At 46.6% G+C, this 26,727-nt stretch overlaps 2 long non-coding RNA genes across 7 annotated transcripts in view; one reads left to right on the forward strand and one right to left on the reverse strand.

The window, feature by feature from the left end:
* LOC144324097 (uncharacterized) overlaps positions 1-26,727 on the forward strand; it is a 126,917-nt gene that overhangs the window by 48,497 nt on the left and 51,693 nt on the right. The gene's annotated exons all lie outside the window — the stretch shown is intronic.
* LOC144324094 (uncharacterized) lies at positions 8,895-25,640 on the reverse strand. 2 transcript variants are annotated; one of them, XR_013389488.1, is made up of 3 exons: positions 25,462-25,640; positions 10,435-10,506; positions 8,895-10,290 (listed from the first exon to the last, which is right to left on the reverse strand). It is a non-coding gene; the product is annotated as an uncharacterized LOC144324094 (long non-coding RNA). The 2 variants fall into 2 exon arrangements; XR_013389489.1 differs by having other exon boundaries at positions 8,895-10,327.

Raw genomic sequence — 26,727 nt, forward strand, 5'->3', positions numbered from 1 at the left:
ATTTTAAATAAGCACCTCAGGTGACCCTGATGGTGGCCCACTGGCACATTTACTAAAGGCTCTTTTCTCACCAGCTTTGTCCCTCCAATGAGTAAACCTGGGCTTTGTTTGCATCATGGAAACCATGGAGCCAAAAAGGGTTCCCAGCTTCTGCAAGGACATTGAGCCTTGTCTCCTAGAAACCTGGAGGTTGGGACAGGGAACTGTTTTGACTTCACTATAGCCAAAAGAAAAGCAGCTTTCAACAACAACTCAACTACAAGAGTCCTTCTTGCACAAGAATGAAGAAGCTGCTTTAGATCCTGGGACTATATGGAACTAGCTACCCCAGTGATTAAAAGTGGAATCAATGAAGAAATACATTTGCTGGAGATACTTGTATATTATAAAAGTGTTCGGGGTGCCTGGGTGGCTTAGTCGGCCTGGCATCTGACTTTATTTTGGCTCTGGTCATGATCTTAGGGTTGTAGGATGAGCCCACATCAGGTTCCATGCTCAGCACAGAGTCTGCTTAGGATTCTCTCCCTCTCCCTCTACCCCCATCCCCTACTCGCACATGCACACTCTTTAAATAAATAAAATAATAAATAATAATAAACTAAATACAAAGTGTTCAGCTTTAGGTTCCTTTAAACAGCTATCTCTCCTTAGTTAATGTGACATACATTGACTCCTGGATCTGCCATTTAATAAATGTGCTTAATGGTGAGTTACTTGCCCTCTCTTTTAAACCTGTTTGCTCAAGTCTCAATTTTTACTGGGAAATTTTCAAACAGAAAAAAGTTGAAAGGATTGTACAGAAAAACCTATAAATCTTTCACGTAGATTTACCAAGTGTTAACATTTTGCCATTTGTTTTCTTTTCCTCTTTTTACATAGATTTAGAAGTATACCTATATTTCTATATTATAGATACATATTATGTATATATACATATCTCTGTATATACGAAGATATATATACGATATCCTATCATATATATACATATCTCCCTGTCCTTCTGCCTCTTCCCTGACTCTTGCATGACTCTTCCCAGAGCTGTTATAAGGGCTAAATGGGGCATTGAAAATAAAATGCTTGACATAGTGCTTAGCACATAAAGAATGCTCCAAAGGGGTGCCTGGGTGGCTCAGTCAATTTGAGCATCCGCCTTTGGCTCAGGTCATAATCCCCAAGTCCTGGGACAGAGCCTTGCATTGAGCCCCACATCAGCTGCCTGCTATTTGGGGAGCCTGCTTCTCCATCTCCCTCTGCCTGCCATTCCCCCTGCTTGTGTGCTCTCTCTCTCAAATAAATAAATAAAATCTTTTTTAAAATTCTCAAAAAAAAAAAAGTGTGTGTATAGAGCTAAACATATTGCACACATACATACACTCACACTCACACATATACTCAAAATGCATATATGTATATATGCATGCCCAGGAAGGTAAAGTTCTGGCCAAACAATGAACAGAACCCAGTTCAAGCCCCATCTGCCTGACTCCAAATCCAAATCTTATGCCCATTCTGCAGGCAATAGGTCAACCCTTATCCCCTTATAAGAAACATTTGATCTAAATCATCTGAGTATTGTTATAAAAATTAGAGTTGGGATCCCTGGGTGGCGCAGCGGTTTGGCGCCTGCCTTTGGCCCAGGGTGCGATCCTGGAGACCCAGGATCGAATCCCACGTCGGGCTCCCGGTGCACGGAGCCTGCTTCTCCCTCTGCCTGTGTCTCTGCCTCTCTCTCTCTGTGTGTGACTATCATAAATAAAATTTTAAAAAAATAAAAAAATAAAAATAAATTATAAAAATAAAAAAATTAAAATTAAAATTAGAGTTGATTACAAATATCTTATTTACACCTAATTTCAAGATGCATAAAGCAGGACCCAACTGCTCTGATTATACAAGGTTGGCTGTGGGTCCCCACACCTATGCCCTTTCTTCCCAGAATCTGCTAGTTAGTGCACTGCTTTCAGCTCACTGCTCTGTTGGCAATCTCACAACATCCCAAACTCACCACATTAAACAGCAGTCATTGTGCACCCAGAAACAACATATTGTGGCCAGAGAGCACTCTGTCCTTCACCCTATACAGAGTAATTGGTCTAGAATAAGGACAAGACCATGTGCTCATTTCAGCAGCACATATCCTAGAATAAGGACAAGACCAGAGAATAAGCCTTGGTTGAAGTAGGGAAACTTTAGGGTTCCAGGTCAGGTGGAGGTCCCTGAGAGCTCCCATGGGTTTTCATTGGAAATTCCCATCCCTGCTTTCAACTAAGTACCCCAACCCCAATCTGTGGAAGGGAATCCACAGCAGCAGTAAATCATCATTTTGAGTCAAGGGTCTTTATCTCATATGAACTAGGATGAATCCACTCAAGAACTAATCCCATCCGTCTGGGATTGTGAAATGTGGGTTTGCTGTTTAGATGCACATCTGGGATTTAAGGCAGGCAAAAATCACTTCCAATGAAGACTTCACAGAGCTGGTGGGCCTTGGGGAGGGGTGGATTGGAGTTGGATAAGGAGGAGGAGGAGGAAGAGCAGTTCTGATTTTGGGGTGATGGGGGTAGAGAGCATTAGTAAATGCACAGAGCTAGGATAATGAAGGGCTGATCCAGGGATTAAGGGACAATGTGTGCCAGGAAGAGTAGGATCCACGCACTGAGAGGGCAGGGCCCTCCCAACACAGAGCAGATAGTGGCTGTGGAGCAGCTGAATATTTTATTGATGGAAAACTGGATGTGGCTCTGGTGCTTGGGATGTGGATTCTGATTTCAGGGCTGGGTGGACTAGATGGCTGATTAGGCTGCAAGAGGGTGACTGAGGCCCCACCCCAGGCTTCTCAGCCCAGCAGAGCACAGATCCCAAACTTCCTGCTCAGCAATATCAATGAGTGTGCATGCTCTGGCTCTGGAAAGATGAGCAATGCATTGCCTCACAGGCCCTCAGTTCCAGTTATTCAGGAACATACATTTAGCACCTACTATTATAGCCCTGGGGATCAGTCTGTGGATCAGCTTGGAGACACAGACCCCCTAACAGTCCTCTAACTGGGAAGAACAAAGCACTGTGGCCTGAGGCATCTCAGAAGAGGGGCTGCCTGTGCTGATACATTCCTCAGACAGAGAGGAAGGAGAAGGATGCTAGAAATATTTAGTGAGGACTCAGCAAAACATGAGCTAGGAACTTGTTCTATACCACAACCCTTAAACTTCATAGTCACTGTAAGAAGTAGGTATCGTAGTTCCTAACTGCATAGACAAAAGGCATTCCAGGTAGGCACATATGCAAAAGAATACATGGAGGGAACTTTGGAATGCGAGGACACTTAGCAGTTTAGAGAAGCTGAAGCATTGGAGGCTTACTGCGGTGGGAGGTGGGAAGCTGGCAGGAAATGAGCCTAGGAAGATGGATTGTCAGGATGACAAACTTGGACTTTACCTACCTAGCCACCTACCTTTGAAGGGTAATGAAAAGGATAGTGGCAAATGTCCCTTTTACTCCTACCTTGATGGCCTTTTGGGTCCTGGCCTCCTCTCCACATCCTAACCATTCCACCCTATTAACAAATAGCACACCTTTAAAAAAAAAAAAAAAAAAAAAAAAACAAATAGCACACCTTTACTGTGAGCCACACACTCTCCTAGGCACTGAGAAAGTGGGCATGGACAAAGGCCTACTCTCATGGAGTAACGGAAGAGGGAGTAGTAGAAAGAGACACTATCTAGGACACAAATACATCAAAAAATGCAAAATTGTGATAGGTGCTGTGACAAAAATCAAACACATAAATGGGAAAGAAAGAGATGGGGAGGAGTGGAGAGGCTGCTTTAGTTAGTTGTTTTCTCCCTTCTCCATGGACCTCTGGGTTGTAGGGGTGCAGGGGTCTCAGGACACAGAGTTAGGAGCTTTTTCAATTTCCTGCATTTCAAATCCTTTCCTGAAAGTAAGTTGACTTCCTAGAAAAACATATCCCTTGCTTCCAACATTCTTGGGCCACTGATGCTGCTCCTGGCCAAGACCAAGGGAAAGACCCCTAACTTTGGACTCAGCCTAACCTGATTCCAGTGGGGATTAAGTGAGAGGCATGGTATGAAGCATCCTGTGCCCTCCCTTCCAGGATCAGGAGCCCAAAGTGCAGAGCCCACTTTGTATTCCAGAGCTGGAAAGGCTAAAATGCCACGGCCGTACAGGACACACAGTTTGGAGATAATTTTCAGGGATGGGTTTCTTTCCCTTCACCCATGAGTCATTACAGAATATCATCCTCTTAGCAGCCAACAGTGTCCTTTCTCTGGAATGACCCCTCTGCTTCATTACCCTTTCTTGGCCTTTGGTTATGCAGAAGACCTATTTAATTCCAGGCCCAATAGTCCTCAGAGGAACCAAGTCACCCTGAGTAGTCTCCCCAGTTCACATAGTCTTGGGCCCTTTCAGCATATGTTTTCCCACCTCAGTGGCCAAATTGGTGTTCGTCCTAAGAGTCAGGGAGGAGCAAATGGGATGCTGGTAGGATGGCTTGTCATGCCCTGGTTTCTGGATCATGAAGATCCACCAGGTCAAACTGGATAAGTTGTGGTATAGAGCTGGAGCCCAATGAGTGGCTCCTTGGATACGAGCCAACCTGCTGGGGCCTGGGCACACCCAAAGAGGATTGTGAGCAGGTCAAACCAGTGGGGCCAGATCCCAAGCTGTGCCATCCTAAAAGGATTCTTAAGAAAGTAGGCAGATGCTAGGAAGGGTAGGAGTAAGAGTCCAGCTCATGCCTGCACCAACCTAAAGGAAGTGGGAAGGGGAAGGTGAGTATAGGCCTTGACCAGCTACAGGCCAGAGGCTATATTGGGATCTGGACTTCCTATCCCAAGTGCAGAGGAGGGAGCAATTCTTGTTGGGCTGCTTATCTGTGCCTTCCATCCCTCCGAGGAACCCTGGCTGGGTCCGGTTTTATTACAACACCTTTGCCTTCTTGCTTCCCTCAGGGAGTCATGGTAACAACTGAAGACCCTGGAGAATGATTTGGTAGCCACCTTCCTCGCTTAGAGGACCTTTTTCACCTTTCTACCCTCCTTTGGGCATTTCCTAAAGCCCAGCCTTTTTTTTTTTTTTTTTTTTAAGATTTTATTTATTTATTCATGAGAGAGACAAAGACATAGGCAGAGGGAGAAGCAGGCTCCATGCAGGGAGCTGGATGTGGGACTGGATCCCTGAACTCCAGGATCAGGCCCTCAGCCAAAAGCAGAGCTTAACCGCTGAGACATCCAGGCATCCCAAGCCCAGCCTTTTGAGAGGTAACAAGAAAGTAGTGTGTTTTTTAAAATTTCACAGAGCAGAGCATTATTGCCAATCAGAGCTCAAGACAATGCAGAATTTGAGGCCATGTGTGTGAAGAAGGCAAATCCATCCAATATCCATCTCAAAAGCATCCTAAAGCTAAATAATGGGAAATTCTGCACTCTTCCCCTCCCTTCCCTCTGCCTCTCTCTATATATACACATACACACACACACACACCCTCCCCCACACCCATTTCAGAATCTTCCCCTTTTCTGCCAGTCTCTGCCTCCTCCCCCCCCCCATCTCTTTTCTTTTTTTTTTTTTTTTTTTTTTTCCCCATCTCTTTTCTTAGCAGGAGCACACCAGGACAAAAAAATGTTACTATATGAGCCTCCCAGCCGCAGAACTGGTTTCTCAGAAAGAGTTAATACAGATCTGACCAGAATCATTGCTGTCCTGAGCCCATTTCTCAGACTCACCCTGTCTAATATAACCCAAGAAATGAAGCAATTGCATGTAGTGGTCTTCACCAAAGGGTGCCCAGGGTTGCCCTGGGGAGCCATCTCTGCTGTTGTTCTAGGAGAAGGCTAATTCACTTCCTGTTGCAGGAGACTGCTGATATGGTCCCTTCCCAGGGATCAGCAGCACTGAGGGACTTGGGAAGGGCACTTATAAAATATGGGTTATTAATGGGCTGCTGAGGGTCTGGGAAGGCCCTGAAACTGAATGCGCAAGTGTAAATATGTGTGTTTTCCTGGGGATGAGAATATGTTTTGTCTGATTCTCAGAAGATTTAGAGACTCCACTCAAATGGTTACTAGTGGGCCAATAGATAAAACAAAAAAAAATTGAAATGTTCCTTCTCTCATTTCGCTCCCCAATCAATGTGTTTTATGCAATTCCTCATGTAAAGTGGAAGCCTCGGCCCATAGAAAGCAGGGGTTGAACATCCTGAATATGCAGTTCCTTGGATAGTCACCAAGAGAAGATCTGAGCAGGAGACATGATGTCACCTTTAGGGAGGAGACTCTTCAGCTGTCTGGAGTGAGGGGAGGAAGTAGGAGGAGAAATCAGTGGCCTTGAACCCCGAGGGAGAGCCCCAGAACACCTTTCTGGGACACAGTCCAGGCTCTGCCTTGTGTATACAGCTCTAAAAGAGATGCTGTGCAGATTCCAAGCTGCCAGATCCTGGAGGTCCTAAGGGAGAACCCAGCCCAAACCAACCCAGATGGTGTCTGGGCATCCTGTACCCTACCTACCAAGATCAGGAGCCCAAAGAGCAGAGCCTACTGTTGAGTCAGACCTAAGATAGCTGAACACCAAGACCAGTTCCCCTGACCTCCCATGGGAGGGAGGAGAGAGAAGAGGGAATGAGGGCCTCCACCCACTAGCCTCTGAGTCTCTTTAGCCCTTGGCATGGTAATTAATGGCCGGGAAGTTATGCATCAGCCTCTGCAACCTAACATGGCAGGAGCTCCCTCCTGACAGCAGAGCTAATAAGAAATTTGCTAATGCAATTTATCACTTTAAAAAGCCATATGTCGGTGAGGATGAGCACTTCTCTGCGGCAGCCAGTCTAATTGTCAGAGCAGAGCAGCAAGCAGCTCTCTGAAGGGGGTGAGGATGATGTCTTCACTGAATCGGTGGCGCAATGCAGCAGACAGAATGGGAGGAGGGGTGAGGTGCTGGGCCCCAGGCCCTCAGCCTGTCCTGCCCCCAGGAAGCTGGCCTCTGCAAGACTGTTCTAAGGACCTTTTAAGAACCCGATGTGCCCTGAGCTCCAGCTCCTGCTGGAAGCTGTACTTGCAGCTTCTCAGTTTATGCCGCAGTATTAAAATAAGAAACAGGTCTGTCTGCAGTGACAGCTGATCTAAGTCTCAGCCAGTGAATGTCAACACACTAGACCCCATTCAGGCTCCTGACAAATTTGCTTTTTCTCTCCCAGACCTCTGCAATGACTCTAATCAGGAAAAGGACCACTAATCCTGAGTCAGATGCAGAGGAAGATTAGAAATCAACCTCTGGAGCACCTGGGTGGCTCGGTCCGTTAAGTGTCTGCGTTTGGCTCAGGTCATGATCCCTGGGTCCTGGGATCAAGTCCCACACAGGACTCCCTGCTCTGTGGGGAACCTGCTTCTCCCTCTCCCACTCCCCCTGCTTGTGCTTAAGCTCTGTCTCTCTGTCAAATAAATAACATATTTTTAAAAAAGAAAAGAAAAATCCAGTTCTGGCCCCATAAGATCCATGCTCCCTGCTTAGACAAAAGGTAACTTGCTTTGAATGCCCAGTGTTTGGCAAAAACAAACAATGGTTTCCGGAAGGGGAAAAACTGCTGCCATGGGATTTTTTTTCCGCTCACTCCAAACCATCTGCCCCCAAAGCAAATTCACAGAGAAGCAAGTGTCCCTGTGGGAACAGAGCCCAGGGCTACCAAGAATGCTCTGGGAGGGATTAAAAATGTCCACATGTCTGGATCCCCCTGCTTTCTGGAATAGTCCTCCACTCTCAGTTATCCCTGGGAATGAAGGGGAGCTGGGGAGAGTGATGAAGGAGGGCAAGCCCCCAACACCCAGAGAAACATCACACCCAATTTCAGTCAGTTCAGCTTTCTTCTAAACCAAGTGTTGATCTTAATTTTTCCTTATCCTTTAATTAATGCTTTGAATATTGGTGGAAACACTCGAGGAAGACAAAGCACAAGGACCCAGGTAATAACCAGTAGAAAGAAGCAATGCCATACTAGGGTTCTGGACAGTTCTGTGTGCATATACCACCCCTGATAACTGAGAGGAGCTAGTAGGCTGCCTTCCTGTTTAAGACCTTTCTTGGCCCGATGACTCACCTACTCTTAAGAGTGACAAGTGAGGGCAGGCACTGGGAACTCTTTATGAGTCTAATCTGCAGGAGGAGGGTTTTGCAACAAGTCCCCTCAAGAAGTTAAAGCCACCTGTGTGTATGCAACCGGAGGCAATGGGCAGTGGGCAACTCCACTACCTTCCTGTTGTGCCTGACCAGCCCCTAAGCAGAGCACCCTGAGTGGCCTGGGATCTGAGGAACAGCCTTCAAGGCTTGGCCCAGGATTTGGCAGCCAGGGCTACAGGAGCAGAGAGGAACATGCACTGGAACTGCTTGAGCTGAAAAGGGGCCTAGGGGCCCCTTAATGTGCTCTTAAAAATGTATTTTAATGTCTGAGGTCCTGTCCTCTTATTTTAATTTTTTAAAAAATTTTCCTGGTTCTCCTCCCATGTTTATTTTCCAAATAAATCTTAGTACAATTTTTGCCAAGTTTATTTAATAAGATTTTTTTTTTTTTTTTAATTCATGAGAGACACAGAGAGAGGAGCAGAGACCTAGGCAGAGGGAGAAGCAGGTTCCTCCCAGACAGCTTGATGCAGGACTCGATCCCAGGACCCCAGGATCACGCCTTGAGCTGAAACCAGACATTCAACCCCTGAGCCACCCAGGTATCCCTTTTTTTGCTAAGTTTAAAAAAGATTATCCTGTTGATATTTGATTGGGCTCACATTAAATTAACAGATTTATTTAGGGAAAATTTTTCATTCTTGCAAGATTGAGTCCTTCTATTCAAGTTAGACTATTTTTTACATTTAAATAAAGCCCTGATGTTCAAGTACTTTTAAAATTTCTATATTGGCTCTGAACCACCTCCTCTGATGGCTCATTTGCCAAAGATTTTGTAGACTCTTACTAAGGGGGTAATGAGCTCCCTCTTTCTTGGTAGTGAGGGAGCCCCTTTAGAATATAAGTTAAACTGCCTTAATTTAAATTGAAAGGCACTGGGACTAACAGCCACCTTGAGGTTTCTTGGCCTTGTAACCTCCAACCTAGGCTCCAGGTCCTGAAGCCTCCCTCATTCTAGATCCACACTACACACAGGAAGGCAGTCTCTACCCCATGGCCAACTCTCACCTAGTCAGTGGTGAGCACCTCTGGGTCCCAGGGAGGACACCCAAGGAATATAAAGTCCCTGCCTTCAAGACCCGAGATTAGTAGGTTAACGAGAGGAGTTGCTGGTACAGATCCTCCTGGCTAAAGCCCACTCACACTTTTCTCAAGTAACCCATTTGCAAGGCCGGCTTCACAGGGGCAGTCATACAGTCACACACATCCTAGTGCATAGATGGATACTATATATGCTGGGTTTAATGCTTTCTTATCACCATCTTGAAATTCTCAATACTTTCAAACAAGGAACCCCACAGTTTCATTTTGCACTAGGCCCCACAAGTTACATAGCCAATCCTGTTCTCTGTAACAGTTGAAAGCTCAGAGATAGGAACAGTCCAAGTCACTCTCAGAGTTGGCTGACATTCAAATACTGGATGTAAGTCTGGGGACAAAGCTGGCCCTTCAGTAAACTCTGTATCCAGCAGCAGGCAAAGCCTCACTCCCACCTGGCAAATAGGCCTGGATGATCAATTTTTAAGGAGACACATCACAGGGGACTCAGTGCTTGCTTCCTTTGTTCCTTTTCTCAGCTTGTGTCCTGGGGTCTGGGCTATAACAGCCCACTTAGAGAATCCTCAGCACAACTTGTTGACTGTCATCTGGACTACCTCACGCATAGGCCTGCTCAGTGTTTCCCAACTTCTCCAGATGATTGCCTCTCTCAAGACTTCCTGGGAGTCTGGGCCAGCAAGGGAGAGCACTTCCAGACCATTATTAGCAGGAGCACATCCGGTCTCCTGGCCAGAGGAAGTCACCATGCCAGGAGAAGAGAAGGGTTGACCTTCTGGGCCTTAATCCGTAAGAGTTACTTGGCCACCAAGCGGTGCAGTCAGGGAGGAGGGAGTGGTAGGGCTCCGGTCAGGAAAGCTCAGAGCCATGTGTGCTTGGAAACTTCGAGATCTTCCTCCTTAGTCCCTTCAGCCAGGATGAGCGAAGCCAGCTTTGGCAGTAAAGGTGTCAGGGCACTGCTGGGAAGGTAGAGACTCAGGGAATTCCCCATGGACATTCACTTGTCTAGGAAGCCTTTCCTCCTGAGGCCTTCCTGCAAGGATGCTGGCAATAAGACAAGGATTCATGTGTAATTTCCCAACTGGAGAAGTGGAAGGAAAAATACTTAACTATTTATTTAACTCTGTCCAATTATACATTCATCCCTTCATTAATTTAGCACTTTTTGAATGCTTATTTTGTGATTACCTGGGTTAGGTTAGGTTCTGTGAGTACTTCTGAGAAATATAAGACAAGGTCTGGCCTCCAGGACCTTGAAATCTAGATATAGAGTCAAAATTAGTACAAATGAAACAATTGATGGATTACAATACAGTCAAGTGGAATATAATATGATCAGTGCTACATTGTGTGGTAAGACAGTAAGTGCTAAAGTGGAGTTTAGTAAATGTTTCCTGAGAAAATGCTTTGCCAGGCTTCGCTAAGTTCTAAGAGGTATGGAGATAGCTGAGACATGGTTCCTAGACTGAGAACCCTCAGTTCTAGTTGAGGGGACACATGTTAGTAGACAACTTTGATATGCAGAGAGTGCTGTGGAAATACAGAGGAGAGCCACTGAGCCCAATCCAGGTGATACAACACCTGATAAGTGAGGGCAGGCACCCAAAGGAAGGTTGGAAGAATGCTATAGGCACAGAGAATGGTATAGGAAACTCTGGTGGTCTGGTATGATTGAAAACTACAGCTAAGAAGTTCTCAGAAGTAGGGAAAGGCAGAAAATGAAGATAGAGAGGCTAAAAGAGGTCAGATCATGCAGAGCCTTATGAAGGAAATTAACAAAATCAGCCTTGTCGGGATCCCTGGGTGGCGCAGCGGTTTAGCGCCTGCCTTTGGCCCAGGGCGCGATCCTGGAGACCCGGGATCGAATCCCACGTCGGGCTCCCGGTGCATGGAGCCTGCTTCTCCCTCTGCCTGTGTCTCTGCCTCTCTCTCTCTCTCTCTGTATGACTATCATAAATAAATAAAAATTAAAAAAAAAAAAAAAAAAGAAAATCAGCCTTGTCTTGGTAGAGGCCACTAAAGGGTTCTTAACAGCTAACTCTCATGGCTGGGAGGAAGATGTACTTGAGAGGAACACAGCTGCAGGCTGGGAACCCAGTTAGGAAGCAATAACAGTAGTCCATGTGAAAAGTGATGGGGGCCTGCATTAGGTCAATGGGAGTCAGGATGGAGAAGAGAGGACAGGTTTTACTGTTTTCATAGCCTGGAATGTATTTCCCCATTTATTTTTTACCCAATTTGGTCCCTGGATCCTTCAGACCTCAGTTTCTCTGAGTTGTCTTACCTACCTCCAGGCTAGTGCGAGTGCCCATACTGTACCACAGCATAGCTCTGGGTAACTCCAGTCATCTTCCCAACTGTCATTCTAGATTTATTCCTGAGGTTATCTGATTAACATCTAAGGTGACCAATAAAACTGTCTTAGCCCATCCAGGCTGCTAGAACAAAAATACCATAGATGAGGTAGTTTAAAACAACAAATATTTATTTCTCATAGTTCTAGAGTCTAGAAGGTTCAAGATCAAAGTACCAGCAGATTCAATGTCTGTTGAGGACCTGTTAACTGGTTCATAGGTGGCAGTCTTCTCACTGTGTCCTCACATGGTGGCTAGGGTCCTTTTATAAGGGCACTAATTCCATTTGAGAGGGCTACACTCTCATGATGTAATTACCTCCCAAAGGCCCAACCTCTAAATGCCACCACATTAGGGGTTAGGATTTCAATATATGAATTTTTTTGGGGGGGGGGGGTACATTCAGTCCATAACAGACTATAAGATCGCTAGGGATGGAGACCATGCCTTGTTCCCTACTGTATCCTCAGCTCTTATCCAGAATCTGGCACATAATAGGGGCTCGATAAATATTTCTGGAGTGAATGGATGACAGATTTGGCTGCTATGTGAAAGCTCTATAAGAATTCAGAGAACATCGGGATCCCTGGGTGGCGCAGCTGTTTAGCGCCTGCCTTTGGCCCAGGGCACGATCCTGGAGACCCGGGATCGAATCCCACATCGGGCTCCCGTTGCATGGAGCCTGCTTCTCCCTCTGCCTGTGTCTCTGCCTCTCTCGCTCTCTCTGTGTGACTATCATAAATAAATAAAAATTTAAAAAAAAAAAAAGAATTCAGAGAACATCTATGTGGGCTGGAAGAGCTGGTATAGTCTACACAGACAAGATATGACACAGAAAAAATTAAATAACAACATAAGACAACAACGCAATAGAGATGACAAGACAATTGATGTGATATGTGTCAGACAAACAGTACAAATACTGTATGTTAAAGGCATGGAAATATCCCACCAGAGAGTGAGATACTGTTCTTGTCCCATGTCTCTTTCCTAGGAGCTTCCCAGCAATCTCTCTCATCATCTCACCATCCAGAACTGGGTCACGTGCCCCTTTCCAGGCTGACCACTGGTGAGGGAGTAGGATTTCTGTGACTGGCTTAAACCAACTGCAACTCCCTCCTGAGGCTAAGATGGGTCACTATCCACTGCGTGAAAAAGGAGTAAATATCCCATAGAAATCAGGATGTTAGACATGAATAAGTGGGAAAATGGTTGTTGACTAAAAATCAACATGTCCACTGCAGCCCACCCTTTGTAAACATCTACTCAAACCATTCATCCCATACAAAGAGGTCACTCTGTGTCAAAACGATCTAGAAAAAGCTTGATGGTGGAAGTCTCTTTTAAGAGAGTAGGACTTGGGATGCCTGGGTGGCACAGTTGGTTAGGCATCCAACTCTTGGTTTTGACTCAGGTTGTTCTCTCAGGGTTGTGAGATCGAGTCCCACCTCAGGCTAACACTCAGTGACATGGAGTCTGCTTGGGATTCTCTCTCCCTCATTCTCTGCCCCTCTACCACCATCCAAGCATGCACTCTCTCTCTTTTTCTCTCTCTGATATATAAATAATTTTTTTAAAAAAAGAAGGTAGGATTTACACACCTGGAGAACAGGCAGTGAGAAATGGGGACATGGAGGTGAAAATTAGCCAGGCTGGTTCCCAGAAAATGCCCCCTAAGAGCTATATATAATAGAAGGTGCTAGACTTAAATGGCAAAAAGGCCTGGGTTTACATCTTGACTCCACTACTCAAGTTTCTTAACCTCTTGGAATCTCAGTTTCTTCCTCACTGAAGTGGGACTGGAGGATCTGCTTTCCTGGAATGTGATCAGGATCACACCAGACTGTTTGGGACAGAACCTTGCACATAAAAAGTGCCCAACACATGTTTGTCTCCTACCTTTCTTCCTTGGAAAGGAAGCCTGTTCTGGAGAACACTTTGAGTTGCCAACACAAACTTCAACCCTACTGTGAAAGAGAGGCACCAGGCTATGCTTCCATGCCAAGACTTGAAGCATGAGTTTTCCTTCTCACTTGAGTCTTAGATGAATATTGGGCCTCTTTTTGCCTTCTTTACTTCTAACCCTTGGCCCTTTTGACATCAACTTTGACTATAGCAATCCAAGTGAGATGTTCCAGAGGCCTTATCTAGAGCCATAGATGCAAGATGGAATGAAAGATCCATCCATCTAAATACCTCTGTTATTGGGGCACCTGGGTGACTCAGTCAGTTAAGCGTCTTCCTTCAGCTCAGATCATGATTCCAGGGTCCTGGGATAGAGCCCTGCATTGGGCTTCCTGCTCCACAGGGAACCTGTTTCTTCTCCCTCTGCCTGCTGCTCTCTCTCTATCTCTCTGTCAAATAAATAAATAAAACCTTCATAAATAAATAAATAAATGAGAAAATAAATAAATACCTCCCTTATCTAAAGGCCCATCTAAGGGCCTGATTCCCCAAGGAGTTTAGAACTATGCTTTGGGATTCTTGAGGTTCATGGGATTCAGGACCCATTAGAGAATAGGAGAATGTTGTAGACATTTTTATCAGGGAAATGCACATATGTATAAAGATTATTGCATATAATTACCAGGGATTCTGCAACACTCTGAAACAGCTTCTTAGAGAAGCCAGAGAATGAGAAGCTCTGACATAGAGGGTTTGTTTGGGATGGCCCAGGACTGGTTATTGCAGGCAAGTGGGAAAAGAGCTAACTTTGCACAGGTATAAAACCATGTATTGAGCTACAGTTTTCGGATCTGGTCATCTGCTGGCTCATTTGTTCCCGGCTCCACACTCAGCCCTTGGCCTGGGCACAGACTGTGTGCACATGCAGACACTTTCAAAGGGCTTTGGGTGATGCTGATTATAAAGAAACCAGCTGAACATGTTTAGGATGACAGGTTCTTTGTCCTGAAACAGAGGATTACTTCCCTAAGAGGTCTTAGGAATCCAGGGACAAAGAGACAAAAAGACAGAGATCTAGATGCAGAGAGAAAGATGAGAATGAGATAACAAACAATCAGGAGAGCTGCCCCAGGAACTTCAGCCATTGGTGGAGGTGGGGAAGGGCTGCTAAACTGAACAGGTTGAGAAGGGGCAGTTGTGGGTGATTTAGGGCAGCAATCTTGAAAATGTGTGCAGCACTTACATAAGATTGAGAAAGCATCAATTGTCCAGATCAAAGAATGGGGGAGGAGTGCTTTCCAGAGTTTATGGGAAGGCTAAAGCAGCCCCAGCCTCCTGTCCATTGGCGCTGCCCCTGTGGCCCCAGCTCTGAAGCCCAGAAGCTCCAGCAGTCTGCCGAGTCCCAAGGACACTCACTGCTCCTCCTGGAGTGTTAGCTGGTACAAGGAGGAGGACTACAGCAGTGGCTCCTTAATGGAGCTCCCCAGGAGTCCAGCTCCATTGGCTGCCTGCATTATTAATGCATTATGTCATCTTTCCTTGCACTTGCTCTCAGCTGCTGAAATTTTATAGAGCAGTATTATTAATTGAAGCAATTAGTGCTGGGATATCAGCACAGCCATGTCAGGGGGCAGGAGATGTGCAGGGCAAGGATCTCTCCTTCTCTTTGTGCCCCACTCTCCCTCTCTCCCACCCTCTTTTCTGTGCCTCCCCACCCCCCACCTCCTTGTTTCTACTGTGCCCCCACTTCCCTCTCTTTCTCTTCCAGTTCTCTCTCAATATCCACCCCAACCTCCAGAATTCCTGAATGCCCATTACCCTTCCCAGACAGAAATTATTCAGTCTCCAAAGCTCTCCCAGCATGGGCAGACAGACAGACAGAATGATAGTGTCACTGTGGCTGACTCTTGCCTGGAGGGGCTGGCCTAAATTGGGATGGAAGACCATCCCTCACAGTTCTTACCTTGCCTCAGAGTCCTTGGTGGGGTTAGAGGGTGGCAGGTAGAAACAGGAAGGGTTCACTGCCTATCAGACCCATTCATTTATTCATTCATTCATTCATTCATTCTTAATCTGGTGCTATGGGAAATCAATAGAAGATAACAGCTCGCTCCCTGGGACTGGCATTGTAGCCAGAGGGACCAGACTGCCTCTGAAACAACTAGAGCAAAATATAGTACAGCAGAAGGTCACCCTGTGGCCCAGGTGGTGAGAAGGGCCTAGGGAAGCCAAAGAGCCCTGAGGGATGAGAAAATCAAGGTACTGCAGGAGGGTGAGAGCAGGAGCAGCTCCAGCCAGGAGAAAGGAAAGAAGGTATAGGCTGGGCAGGTAGAAAACAGAGAGCCCAGGAGGGACTAGATGGCTCCCCAGCCCATGAGGCCGATGCTCTCAGCCCAACCGAGCTGAGGTTGAGACCTCAAAGCAACTGGAAAACCTGACCAGGGCCAGGACACCAGGGCCCCCACCTCAGATCCTTTCATCAGGAATCAGAACCGACACCTGAGAGGCCACAGGCTCAGGTTCCCTGTAAAATAAAGAGATACCAGGATGGAAACATCCAGGATGAACAGTCACCTGCTGCCCCTTGCCCCTCTGCACTTGCTTCCCCCACCCCCAGCTATAATATCACCTACAGCAGAGCTTCCCAGTAGACATTCTACAACCATCAGATGTTCTGTTCTGTGCTGTCCGGTATGGCAGCCACAGGCCACATACAGTTAGTTATTAAGCACTTGAAATGTGACCCTATGTGGAAGGCCTTGAGTGCCAGGAAAAGAAGGTAGGACTTTGTCCTATGGGTAGTAGTGAATTATGGGAGGTGTCTGAGCGAAGGAAGGTTTGATAAGAGCAGCAAGACTTTATGCTTTTATTTGCTTATTGGTTTGATTGCTACCATTGACTGATCATGTCCTTCTGGATAATGGGCCCTCGTTCTAAGCTCATGCACAATTTTTTTAAAAGATTTTTATTTATTTATTTGAGAGAGAGAGAGACAGCAAGTGAGAGAGCACAAGCAGGGGGAGCGGCAGAGGGAGAGGGAGAAGCAGGCTTCCCGCTGAGCAGAGAGCCTGATGCGGGGCTGGCTCCCAGAACCCCAGATAATGACCTGAGCTGAAGGCAGATGCTTAACCGACTCAGTCACCCAGGTGTCCTGCTCATGCATAGTCTCATTTAATTCTTATGTACAGCCCTATGAGGTTGATGCTTTACAGGTGGAGAACTGAAGTTCAATGATGGCAAGTGGCAAGCAATTAGTGGGTGGCAGAGGAATTTGAACCCAAGTCTGTCTTACTTCAAAACACTGGCTCGAAGAAAATTCAGCTACTATCAGACTTTTTTAAAAAGGGGGTTGGGATAGGAGAAGGGTTAGTGGGGTCTCCTACACCGGTGTCCAGAATCAGTGCTGGCACTCAGACAGGCTGAGTAAATCCTTGCTCATTTAAATTGAATTGAGTGAAGGCTCTGGCAAGTCCTTAATCCAGACTGGGTTATCAAGAGCTAAGTTTGGCACAAGCCTCTAAGAAACCTATTTTCACCAGGCAGCCTGGGAATCCAAAGCTCTTACAGCCTTGCACAAAGTTTACTGTCCATTAGAGCTGCTAACAAGCCCAGCTGCTTGGCAAAACTATTTCCAGGGGCGATGGCCAGGCCTAGGACTACTAGAAGGGGACAGGTGCGAAGCCTTGCTTTGTGAAGGTGGCATTTCTGCTGGCCCTCTCTTAGGGATCTGCCTGCCCAGGTTCTCACCAGGGGTATCTGAGCTAACCTTCCCAGCTAGGAAAAGGAGCCTGGACCAGGGCTCCATGGGGCCCAAAGACAAAGTCAGACCGAGATACAGGGTTCAAGGAAACAGGATCAAGAGGCTTTGATCTCTGGAAAATCACTTTAAGTAGAATTTGTCTTCATATGCTGCTGTACCAAATTCGCCCGAGTCCTCTCCCAACCTACCCTCAGTCAGAACTTTAGTTTCTCATACGCCCCAGGTTCTCTTAGAAAACTTTGTGAAAACCTCATTTATTCTGAGATGTCAGGACCTTACATCCAACTGTTAAAACCTTCTATCCCCTTTCTAGGAAAATTATATTCCTTGGTGGAAATCCAGGCCCTCTGGTTTTGAGGGGATAGGGTTAGAGCTAAGATCAAACTGGTCTGTGGACAAAGCCATCCTGGCTGATATCAAAGCAATTTGGAATCTATGAGAGAACAACTCCAATAAGGCATATCAAATGAAATGAGGCAAGTCCTTCAATTTGCAGTTGTTTACTGAACACCTCCCACCATCGTTTGCCAGGAGCTGAGAGGCAAACTGAGCACTGAAAGAGGCAGCCTAAGAATACCAGCAACAGGTGGAAGACTCTGGACTTGGGAGACAAAAGATCTACGTGGGTGTGAGTTCAAGCTCCACCACTGAACTGTGTAATCTTAGACAAATTATTGGCTTCTCTGAGCCTCCCTTCTAGCTTTCTTTGATTTGGGGAGCCAAGTTGAATGGTTTAGAAGCTTAAGCTGTGGTAACAGACAGACCAAGGTTTGACTCCTGGTTTTGTCACCTATTATTGCTGGGCCTTGGGGAAACTCCTCAATCTCTCTATGCTTCAGTTTCCTCATCCAGTAAATGGGGATAGCACGGTGGTTGTGAGAATCCAATATAAGAACACATTGCCATTCTCAGAATCTCAATATGTACATTGTCATTATATTGACATTATATATATATCACTTCTTTCTGGAAGACTAGGTGTCAGATAGGGAGGGAGAGGAAGTGCTGAGAAACTGAAGGATATGTATCAGAAATGAAGCTGGACCAGTGAGAGGATGAAGTCAAACAGCAATGGCAGGACTCAGGAGCCAGGGAACCCATTCAGAATCAATGTGTAGTTGTGCACAAAGCTGCCTGCCTGAGGGGGCCAGTGGGAGTGGAAATCCCACCTGAACCCCACTCCCTGGAAACCTTTGCCTGTGTTGGCAAATTGTGCACAGGGTTGGGCAGGCAATAGGATGGGGCCTGTCCTGAGGGGTCAGGGCAGCTGCAGCGTTGGTGGTATAGTGGTTAGCATAGCCACCTTCCTAAGGGGTCCAGGCAGGTCAGCTTCGGGGATAGGCACAGGTGGAAGAAGGAAGGAAGTCCTGCAGCTCAAGGACCCTGGTGGCTGGTGTTCTAGGGACTCAGATGTGAAGACCTTGCCTGGGAAGACAGGACAGAACTCAGTTCCCAGAGCACTTCAGGGCTGGTAAGAAGACAAGGCAGACATTCTGGCGAAGGGTGACCCCAGACCGGTGGTCAGAAGGCACAAACCAAAGGTCTGTGATGATGGGATGGGCCACAGGTTCAGGCTGGGCTCAGGCACAAAGCTGCTTCTATCCTTGGTCATGGAGAATGAGCAGTCTGGGCCTACACTCGCTGGGGATGAGGATGAAACAGGCAGCTATTGATGCTGGAGGGGGCAGACCATGGGGGCAGGGCGCTGGCAGATCTATAGGAACTTTTTTCCCAAATCCTTTGGTAGCCTAATGCTCCGCACAAGGCTGTGTAGCAGGATTCACCTCTTCCTGGAGAGGCAGTTCCCAAGTGGAATGGTGTTATGAACAAGGAGATGTTCTTTTGCCCAGAAATATTGCCTTTATGGGTCTCTATGCTTCTGCTATTACTGTGTAATTTCTTGGGATGAAGTCAAAGGTCACGAGCTCAGATGTTACAGGAGCCAGACAGTGGCATAAATGGGAGAAGGAGGCCAGATAGGGAGAGAAAGGGACTGGTAAGAACTGCAGCAAGCCAGGGAGCAAAGGTTTCCTTTAAAGAGGGCAACAACTGCTCAGCTCAGCCAGTTCTTACCCGGTAGGAATGTGCAGCCGGTACTTTCAGTTCTTCCCATTTTCTAGAAGAAGCCAGAAATCTAAATTTTTATGTAAATTTTTCTGTTTTTTTTTTATTTTTTATTTATGATAGTCACACACAGAGAGAGAGAGAGGCAGAGACATAGCCAGAGGGAGAAGCAGGCTCCATGCACCAGGAGCCCGACGTGGGATTTGATCCCGGGTCTCCAGGATCACGTCCCGGGCCAAAGGCAGGCGCTAAACTGCTGCGCCACCCAGGGATCCGCCCCCCTTTTTTTTTTAAATAAAACTCTTGAGGTTATCATGATGTTGACCAAACCCACAAGCATCTATGGGTCCTACGTGGCCTCTGGCTTGGGAATTTCTCTCTCCAAGATCCCCTGGAAATGCATCTCCCTCTGAGAGAGGTCTCACATTGGGTCCCTAACATCTCCAGGGGAGAGTGCTACTCCAACACACTCTTTATTTCTTGTCCCAGAGGCTCAGGCTTCTGAAGATGGAAAAATGGGAAAGAGCACAGAAAGCAGAGGAGTAATATTGAGGACAAACCTCACTGACTTCATTATTTTGTGCCCAGTACATGCTGTATGCCTGGTCTCCGCCAGTCGTTATCTATAGACACAGGTTCTGGGAGACAGGAAGACAGCTCTGAGGCCAGGCAGGTCCCATGGCTCGGTTCCATGTGCTAAGGGCTAAGGGCTGGTGACCGAGAAGGGTCATGGCTTCTCTCTGGGAACCAACTCCTTCTTTTCCCTCCCCCCGCCCCCCAGCAGCTCTTCTAGCCTCTATCTCTCTGTGGTAGTTTTTATAAGACTCATCTTACTGTGTGGGTTTTATTAGCAAGCTATTGCTTCTCACAACTCAACTCTGAACCTTTCAGTTGTGGTTTCCACCTTGGGCCAGTGGACTCCGAAGAAGCAATTAATATATCCTTCCACCCTCCCACACAGGGGACAGTACAACACCTCAGGGCAAGAGGGAGGGAGGGGTCTAGATATAAGGTCTGACTTCAAAATAATAAACAAATCATAGGCAGTATTACCTTGCTAAGAAACTTGAGGCTCAAAGGGACTGAGGTCCCCAGTCATAAACCATGGAGACAGTGAAGGAGGAGGGGCTCACACCCAGAGCTTTGGTCCTTCCCTCACCCCATGTCCCCATTTTTCAATTAGGAAAAAGGTTTGAGGCCAGACTGCAGGCCCTATGCTAGAGCTCTCTGAAGAAGGCTCAAGAAGTGTAGGAATAAAAAAAAAAAAAAAAAAAAAAAGTGTAGGAATAGGGCAGCCCAGGTGGCTCAGCGGTTTGGCACCGCCTTCAGCCCAGGGCGTGATCCTGGAGACCCGGGACAAGTCCTGCGTCAGGCTCCCTGCATGGAGCCTGCTTCTCCCTCTACCTATTTCTCCCTCTGCCTGTGTCTCTGCCTCTCTCTGTGTGTGTCTCTCATGAATGAATAAAGTCTTTTTAAAAAAGAAAGTGTAGGAATAAGGCCTTTCAGTCTGACTGATGAGATACAGGTGGCACACCACAGAAGAGGACAAGAGAGGATCTGGTGTTGCTTCCTTCATTTCACAGGCATTGATCAGACTCCTGTTGTGTGGTCTACCCACAGACTGCCCCCAAGGGGCCTATAACTCACTGGGGAGAAGACTTTGCCTCAACCCCTTGTTAGAGCTGTAAAAGGCTTTTGGATCATCTAATTATGAATAATCTGGAGTTTTCAATCTCTCTGTCCCTCTCTGTCTCTGTCTCTCTCTCTGTCTGCAGCATTTTAGAATTTGTCCATTAATCATTTCAAAGTGTGTTCTCTGGTTGAAGAGGATAGAAGAAATCCTGAAGTTCCTATCCACTTGACTCCCCTCCCTTCCCTGCTCCCATCTAGCAAAGCAGTCTCTGAGGAATCCTCCTAAGAAAAACAGTTCAAAAAAATCTGTTTTAGGAGCACCTGGGTGGGTCAGTGGTTGAGCTTCTGCCTTTGGCTTCGGTTGTGATCCCGCGGAGAGCCTCCTTCTCCCTCTGCCTGTGTCTCAGCCTGTGTCTCTGCCTGTGTCTCTGCCTCTCTATGTCATTCATGAATAAATAAATAAAATCTTTTTTTAAAAAAATCTGTTTTAATCTGGTCCAATCCCTGAAAAATCCCAGTTTTGGAAATTGAGATCCCAAGAGGTCAAAATACTTGCCGAAGGCCACAACCTGCACCTCCTAATTGCAGGCAGGGCTCTTTCCTTGGCCACTGTCATACAGTAGTGTAAACATGAAGTACCAGAAAGGGAAAGTAAGTGGTGGGAAAGCCAGAGGGGCAGATAGAATTCAGTGTGGGTTACTCAGGGAGACAGGAAACTTGAGTGGGGGCCCTGATAGGTGGCTGAGAGGAGCAGAGGCGGTCATTCAGGAACAGGGCATAGGTCAAGCAGGTGTTAAATTCCAGAATCCTGTAGATAAGCAGTGTCCTGCTGATGGAAAACTGGGATGGGGCTAGGATCAGGTTCCATGTAGAGAGAAGGCCTAGGGTGCAGACTTGGGCTGGTGGTAGTTGGAGGGTTGAATTCTTTCCCTCCCAGTTTACCCAGATGAATCTGCTGATAGATCCCAAGTATGCTTAGCTCTGGAAGAACTACAGGAGGCTGGAAGTCCAGACAGGCAGGCAGGCACAGGGGTGAGTAGAAGCAGTGTATTAAGTAAGGCTTAGGACAGCAGCTGGGTTGCATTAAAAATGAATCAAGATGATGTTTGAATGAAAACAAGAATGGAGTGCTGGGGAAGAAGCATTCTGAGGACTGCGAGTGCCAGCAGCCAGGGCGGGGCAAGGTTCCTCAGCAAGGGCCACGTCAACCCCAGATGTAAGCCATAAACCGGGACTTCCAGTGTCTGTCTATTCAAATGAGACAGGAAAGGTGGAGCTGGCTTTGGAGAATAGCCCTTTCTGGAAACCTTCGTTCTCTTACCCCTAAAATGGACATAACAACCTCAACTCTACTTCTATTCGGGGCTGCTGTAAGCAGCAAATGAAATCAAGTTGAGAATCACTGAAGGCTTTTACCAAGGTTGAGGTCACAACTAAGCTCCTTCAGAAGTGGCAAAGTATGTGACTTGGGCCCTGGAGTAAAACCAGGGGGAATGGAGGCTGGAGATGTCTGTCTGGCTGAAGACATTTGAATTAAAGATTCCAGAGCCTCATGTTGGCCAAATGAAATGCATCTGCCTCGCACCCTTATCCCTAGCCTGTACTCCCTGAACTAAGGTTTGGCAGAGAAATGCTTAAGGTCTGAGCCTCCCAGGAGGATATATATATATATATTCTCAAGGAGGCATCAAAAACTACCCTGTCCATTATGATAGCCACCAGCCACATGTAGCATTTAAATTTAGATCTAAATTACTTAAAATTAAAAATTTAGTTCTTCAGATACACTAGCCAAATTTCAAGTGCTCAATAGCCACATTGTGGCTAGGGGCCACCAAGCTGGACAGCACAAATATAGAACATTTTCATCATCATAGTAAGTTGTGTGGGTCAGTGCTGCTCTAGGCCTATAATGGTAGAATGATAGGTATTAGGGTAGAGGGTTTCTTCCCTGAGGCTTCTCAAAAGGCAATACACCATGTATAAGCTTCTTTCTCTGCCTAAGTGATCTCTTCCACTTTTGCCACTTCCTTTCACCACCAGGCTTTGATAACTCACTAACTCCTCATAGTGAAACCACCATGCTCATTGTGCATCCGCTCAGGACCAAAGGTCAAATGGGAGAGAACAAAGGGCTCTCCCGAGGTTATCATATCTTCCACTATATTAGTAACTGAAAGTAAGAATTTCTGAGCCCAAAAGGAGATGGCAAGCATGATAGAATCAAGGGAGACATCCTGGGGTAGATAGGACCAAATGGTACCCTTCAAACAGCATAGAAGAGGTGGCTACCTGCTTTTATCAGGGAGGCAGCATAGCCAAGTCATTAAGAACACATGCTTCCTGGGTTGGAATCCCAGCTCTTCTACTTATTAGCTGTATAACCTTGGCTTCACATAGTTGTTCTAAGTCTTAGTTTCTTCATAGGTAATATGGGAAAGGTACTTACTCAGAGGGCATTATAAGAATTAGATGAGTTAATGGCTGGAAGGCACTTAGAACAGAGTCTGGTGTGGAATAAGTGTTAGCTAGTAGGAAGAGGAGGAGGAGGAGCAGCAGTGTTTATTTGTCAAGGCCTTGAATAAGGCAAGTTTACCATACTTACCAACCTTATTGCATACTGTGCACTGGCTCTTCCCCCACACCCCTTACATACCCCCTAGATTTTTTTCCATCATGATGACTGTTGAGCACTTAATTGTTTCTCTGGTTTTAAGAGCCACTGCTTGGCCCCATCACCAAGGTCTTGTCTTGCCTTTGCCACATCATAGAGATCCCCCAGTCTTTCCAACACCACATCTCCAGCCTGGTAAATACGGGCCAGGCCAAGCAGTGGGCTGTCCACCAGGCCCCAGAGCTCCCTCAGGCAAGCAGCAAGGCTCCTCCTTATGCCAAGGGCACAAGGATTAGCCCTGAAGCTCCACTTGACGCAAGACCAGTGCATCCAGACAATGGCACCCCAAAGGGAGACCATTTGGAGCCACAGGTAAGTTGAGTCCATCAGATTCCTTCTCCAGAATTTGAATAAAGGAAGACCCAAAGAATAGGCAGCTGGTTAGCATACCAGGCTGAAATTGAAAGATGAGGGAACCAGAGAAGCCCATGATGGTCAAGTGAGAGCTGAAGGGAAGAGGCAACGAAACTTCAGTGTACAGTGAAAGAATTGCCCTGAGCTGAAGATCTCTTGCTAAGGAAGTAGGAGAGCAGCACCTTTTACCACTTGCCTTTCCTTGCTGCTTATGTGGAAATACTGCTTCTCTGTCTTCCCTAGAAGCTTAGAAGGGGCTTGAAGGAAGTATAAACACAAAATCTCCATAAACACTTTTATGATGCGCTTGCACTTCTAATGAAAAACAGTCCCCATTAAAACAAACAATTTGTGGGATGAACATATTAGTGCAAACACACCATAGTACACCCCTCAGATGCCCAGTAGCTCCTTCCTGGTACGCCTATGAGTGTCTGGGCCAGGACAGATCAGGTGATCTGGCTGGCAGAAGGACAACCCCTTTCTCCTCTTTGATCCATGTAGTCCCTCTGTCAAAGAGAACTAGCTTCCTAGACAAAGAGGCCACACTTTAATCAAGAGTCTGCCAATGTGATTTGATGAACTAATAGAGCAGCTCTCACCAAAATAAACTCTGGGCTAAACACAGGAGAGCCAACCCAGGCATCAAAGCTAACTCCTTGGGATTCCTGGGTGGCGCAGCGGTTTGGCGCCTGCCTTTGGCCCAGGGCGTGATCCTGGAGACCTGGGATTGAATCCCACATCGGACTCCCGGTGCATGGAGCCTGCTTCTCCCTCTGCCTACTATGTCTCTGCCTCTCTCTCTCTCTCTCTCTCTCTCTCGCTGTGACTATCATAAATAAATAAAAATTGAAAAAAAAAAAAAGCTAACTCCTTGAGCAAGTCTGTTTATCTTTCTGGACCTCAGGTAATTTGTCTGTAGAAAAGGAGGAGAGAATTCAGATTTGATCATCTCTTGGACTCCTTGCACTTTTCTCATTGATCCCAGGGACCCTTGAGCCATGTCATCTTTAGCCTGCCAGCCTTTGGCCTTCCCAGCAAGCTAGTCTCCTGATAAACAAACCACAGAAATCCTGCTCTTTCTTATTTTTCTCCCCCTTTCCTTCCTCTGACATAACCAGCATCTGTGTTGGGGGTTCCTCAGCTGGGGTGTGGAGTTAGAACAGTTAACTGGTAGAAGCAGTGACAGGGCCCAGCACCATGCAGAGAAGGCTGGCGTCAGAGGATCTGCTGTGTTCTTGGTTGTTATTTTTGACACCCCACTTATATGGAAGCTGGGTGAGGCGGCCTGGCACATCAAATGTACCTCTGTGAAAGCTGAAAAAGGAATATTTAAAACACACACACACACAACAACAACAACCACTTCCTAGTAATCCAACACCTCCTCTGCTTGCGAAAAGGAGCCTGGCCTTGTTTTGGGGGGGGGGGGGTGGAAGTGGGGTAGGGGGAGAGCATTAGGCCCTACCTACCTGGGCCCTGAGGCACTCCAAACACAGAGGCCATTTTCATCCAGCCTTCAGAAGTTTCCTTTTGTGGCATCACGGTGTTAAAAATATTCCTCCCTGAAGGTGCAACCGCGGCAGAGCAGATGTCCCTGACTGAGCACTTGGGAAGAAGCTATTAAAAGGAACGTAATTAGGTTGTCATCCTGGGGCCTCCGAGCCAGGCTTCCGAACGCCATCTTTGTTGAAAGTTTTCCAGGCATCAAATATTTGTAGAACCCGATTTACCAAAAAGGCTGTTAATACCCAGTAGGACCAGGCTGCGTGTAGCAAAGGCAAAATGACTCTGTGGGTCAAGGTTGGTGTCAGGCCCTAAGACTCCTTTTTCTGTGTCCTCTCCCCATTTTGGGTCCCAACCCGGCTCCCTAATTTCCTCTCCCCTCCTCCTCCCACCACCTCCCATCACAATTTGCTCTTAGGAAAGACTCTATTAGTCATTTACCTCTTAGCACGAATATAAGAAAGCCACTGAGCACCTCTCACTTCTCCAGGAATGTGGGATTCATGCCTGAGCTCTGTACACTGTAGGGTACAAAAGGCTTTGTCTCCTTTTGTAAAAAGGATATCAAGCATTGGAGTACAGGTCGGGGAGCATCTTCCTAGTGATCCTGAAATTGCACTACAGACTGCCACCTACTTCTCTAAGTACAGAGCTAGCCTACCCCACCCTGGTGGCATCTGTTGTAATCACTCCCCTTCCTTCCCGCTGGTTAGATCCTACAGCCTCATCTATCCCTCCATTTCTTTGGTTGTTCATCTGTCTATGCATCCAACATCCATTGAGAGTCTCTCTGGCAAGAATTGTGCTGAGTGGGAAAGAGGGTAGAGAACATCCACAGTCACCATCCTTGTTGTCATGGAGGGAGACAGCATAGATGGAAAAAGACACTCACCAGATCATTACAGAAATAAATGTAAACAAAGGAGAAGGAAGTACATGGTGCTGTGAGGATACATCAGAGAGGATGTACCCTTGAACTGTTAGGGAAGTCAAGGCAAGGAAGGTGGCCCAGATGAAATGAACTAAGCTCAGAGCTGGGGGGAGTGTGTTCGTTGGTGAGGGAGGGGTGGAATATATGCTTGATGATTGGCTCCTTCAGCTGGATTGGCTTGTGCAAAGGCCCTGGTTGAGGATGAGGGAAATAACACGATTTTCTCCTACTGGGCTTTAGGAAACATCAAGGATTTTAGTTATAAGATAAAAAGGAAGGGTGGAGGAAGGAGAATCTGAAA

The sequence above is a fragment of the Canis aureus genome, chromosome 11 (assembly GCF_053574225.1).
Source record: "Canis aureus isolate CA01 chromosome 11, VMU_Caureus_v.1.0, whole genome shotgun sequence".
NCBI classification, from domain to species: Eukaryota; Metazoa; Chordata; class Mammalia; order Carnivora; family Canidae; genus Canis; species Canis aureus.